The sequence below is a fragment of the Lactuca serriola genome, chromosome 8 (genome assembly GCF_051521515.1).
Source record: "Lactuca serriola cultivar US96UC23 chromosome 8, Lser_US96UC23_V15, whole genome shotgun sequence".
Lineage (NCBI taxonomy): Eukaryota > Viridiplantae > Streptophyta > Magnoliopsida > Asterales > Asteraceae > Lactuca > Lactuca serriola.
In genome coordinates this window covers 193,472,222-193,475,895 of record NC_136415.1, presented here as the reverse complement: position 1 = coordinate 193,475,895, position 3,674 = coordinate 193,472,222, and the positions used below count along the sequence as shown (strand labels likewise).

Genomic DNA, 3,674 nt, shown 5'->3' with positions numbered 1-3,674 from the left:
ATTTTCCCATCAAGTCTTGTATGGTAAAGTGGCTGAATGGTTAGCAACTATAAAACAGCCCCTAAGACCAAATGACCATTTTACCCTTACATCCCAACAAACAGATTTCATAATCATCATCAATTTTAACATGAGAGAAGTTGGTGGAAAAAATATTAAGGGCAAGTAGGGGAAGGGTTGGTGTTTTGATACACTAAGCTGTCCAGATTAAGTGGTTAACCAAGAAAGCCCATCAAGTCAAACAAAAAAGTATGCCGACATGCGAAAGCCACGTTTCATCAGTACATTATTTAGGGAACCTTTTAATTATGCATTATCTCTAGAAAACCTTGATCATATTTATTGCATTTCAACTTTTATCGATCAAAGTCGATTATATCGAACGATAATTAACTTACACCTTATAAAAAAAAAGTTAATTGATGAATCAATTAAAATGCACTCTTTCTTGTTCGGCCCATACATTTTTACAAAAGAGTTTTTTTATTTTTATTTTATTTTTAAATTATTATCACAAACGGATATTTTGTAGGAAATGACACTTAGATAGCCGACATTGCCAAATGTAAAAAGAAAGAAAGCAACGGGGATGAATCCAGTGGTACCTGACATAACACAAGGTGACGTGGCATGATAGGATATTCCATTTCCTCCACAAAATCCGTCTCATCAGAGGCCCTACCACCACCACCATCGTTTGCTTCCTCTACCTCGAATGCCTGTTCAAACCAAAACAATAATTTTACAAAGGGCATTTTCGGAATTTTAGTAAAAACTTACTTTCTTTCTAAATTGTAACTAACCTGGCAGACAAGTAGCTGTTTTTGGTATTGTAACTTTGACACACGTTCTTTTAATTCAGTAACATAAGTTTTTATGCTTTGAATATTATCTTTACCTGTTGTTTTAGACATCATTTGAATCTTTTTCAGATTTGGTTTGCTTTGTGCAGCAACAACAGGAGGAGTAGTAGTACTAATATTTTTGTCCCCTTCACTCTGTTGATTATATGGAGCCATGTTCTCACGCCCCCAACACAACTTCTTTAAGGGATCAAATTACTTTGAAATTGACCTTGATATTCATCGATTTAGTTACATAGCAAGAAAAGGATTGGATGCATTTCGTGAACGTCTAAAACACGGGATTATGAATCTCGGCTTAACAATTCAGGTAATCTAAATCTAATCATGAATTGTTGATGTACTTTCAAACTATTACAACTTTTTCCCTCCCTAATATTTTTTCTTGTTAAAAAAAACATACAGGCTCAAAAACCAGAAGAATTACCCGAGAAAATTCTTTGCTGTTTGAGATTAAACAAGATTGACTTTGTCAATCAAGGTCAAATACCCACATTAGTCGCAGATGATCACAATTCCAATTCCTCTTGAAATCATTCTTCCTTCTTTTCTTTGGTAAAATGTTCCTGCCCACTGTAAGTACACAGTTGCAATCCCAGTAAAAAAAAGGTGAATTTTTGCTTAAACCGAGTTAGAAAAGTAACAAAAGGTAAAAACTTTTCATTGTTTCTTCAATGTCAATTTTGAATGGTTAACGATACGGGTTCATTGTAATGTAAGTTGTTGTACATATTGATGTATCGATTGTTATTGGTTTTGTAAATACAGGATCATTTTCATTTTATAAACTATTGTTTTTAGTTTCATTTTGTATTCTGGTATTTACCTCCATCAAAATATGAACGTTTGACTTTGTTGAACCTGGTCAATCATTATCAGATTCGTTCGTGGGAACCGAAGCCTGTTACAAAATAAAAATAGGAATAAATCATTATTAAATCATAAAAGTTAAAAGTTAAAAAGTTCTAATAACAATCAAGACCAAAATATCCCCACACTAAGAGCCAAATCTGTCATCAAGTTCTTTTGAAAGATCTCCATCAGACATGAAAAACTTTAGCAATTGTGCCCTTGAAGGATCCTTTATGATGCTGTCTATGATATCAACAGCTTTGGAGACTCCACATTCGTGTGTGTCTATGCACACACAAACACCATCTAGGAAGTAGGACGACGTTAGCTCAATGGTAAATTAATTAATATCTGTATATATATATATATATATATATGTGTGTGTGTGTGTGTGTGTGTGTGTGTGTGTGTGTGTGTCTAACAGTTTAAAGTCTAAAGAAAATGACAAATTATCTTATGTTTCAGATGGTGATGCTTACTGTGTATGCGTTCTTATACGGGAGATTATATCTCTGTTTAAGTGGATTAGAAAAAGCGATTATGAAATCAGCAAAGATGCAAGGAGATAAACCTTTGAAAGCAGCCATGGCTTCTCAATCTGTAGTTCAACTTGGTCTTTTAATGGCGTTACCGATGATTATGGAGATCGGACTCGAAAGAGGCTTCAGAACTACACTCGGTGACCTAATAATCATGAACCTCCAGCTCTCCGCTGTCTTCTTCACCTTCTCTCTTGGCACCAAACTTCACTATTTCGGTCGCACAATTCTCCACGGCGGCGCCAAATACAGAGCCACCTAACCATCTCAATGTGGTTCCTAGTCGTGTCGTGGCTGTTCGCCCCTTTTCTTTTCAACCCATCCGGATTTGAATGGCAGAAAATCGTTGAAGACTGGGACGACTGGTCAGCGTGGATCAGAAACCACGGTGGAATCGGTGTTCCGGCGTAAAAAAGCTGGGAATCGTGGTGGGAGGAAGAACAGGACCACCTCCGATTAGGGCTTTTTCTAACAATTTCAACATCGAAGAAACAATGAAGAACAGGACCACCTCCGATTAGGGCTTTTTCTACTGCTACTTCTTCACCATCTTCTATTTTTTCTGTATTTAGACTTGAGAGTATAATTAGGGCTTTTTCTAACAATTTCAACATCGAGTGGGAGATATGGTGGTTCCAGTAGGTAGAAGTGAGGGAAGAAGTAAGCAGCAGTCAATGTCGGGAGGGGGAAGGAAGGAGCGTCCAGGGCAAGAGGGAAAGGAGAAAAAAAAGGAAAGCGGGATTTTTAATTTTTTCAGAATTTCATTTCCCCCTACTGTTAAAGGATGGAACGCGCGTTCCATTCAAAATTATAAAGCGACATCCTTAGACGACGCGCATTTTATTATAGGTGCCCTCCGTGTTTTTTTTTAGACACTAATTTAAGGGCGCGCAATAATGCGTGTCTTCTATCCTTAAATTTTTTGAAGAGATGACATTTTTCTAATGTCACTCTCCTTTGCGTAACATAGATCAATGAGCGTCGTATTTTGCGCGTCGTAAAAGGCCTTTTTTCTTGTAGTGTTGAGATTCATTGAACTATTCAAAAGCATGTTTCAATCTCGAGTGTGCCCTTCAGGTTTTGTGACTGGGATGCCGAGGATCACAAAACAAGGTGTGAAGTAACCATGCAAATTACTTGGTACCCTTAAGTGTTTACCCCTCAATCGATGTGCCGGTTAACCACACACGCTCCATCGATACTATGATAAACATTAAGTTACCCTTTGCCTACCTTGTTAAATACGCGTTAGTGTGCCGGTTAACCACACACGCTCCACTAACCGACTTAAACAAAGTGCAAAGTGTAATTTCATGGATTAGCACCTTATTCACATTTTTCCTAAGTAACTAAGATTGGGTATTATTAAGAGTTTAGTTACTTAGTATTTATCATTAATACTTTTAATGAAGGGAGAATT

At 36.9% G+C, this 3,674-nt stretch overlaps 1 long non-coding RNA gene and 1 pseudogene across 1 annotated transcript; both read left to right on the top strand.

The window, feature by feature from the left end:
- Positions 1-538: 538 nt before the first annotated feature.
- Positions 539-1,651, top strand: LOC145069262 (uncharacterized). Its single transcript, XR_013689384.1, has 2 exons — positions 539-1,173; positions 1,269-1,651. It is a non-coding gene; the product is annotated as an uncharacterized LOC145069262 (long non-coding RNA).
- Positions 1,652-2,156: 505 nt separating this feature from the next.
- On the top strand, positions 2,157-2,516 carry LOC145067718 (callose synthase 5 pseudogene; annotated as a pseudogene).
- The last annotated feature ends 1,158 nt before the right edge of the window (positions 2,517-3,674 follow it).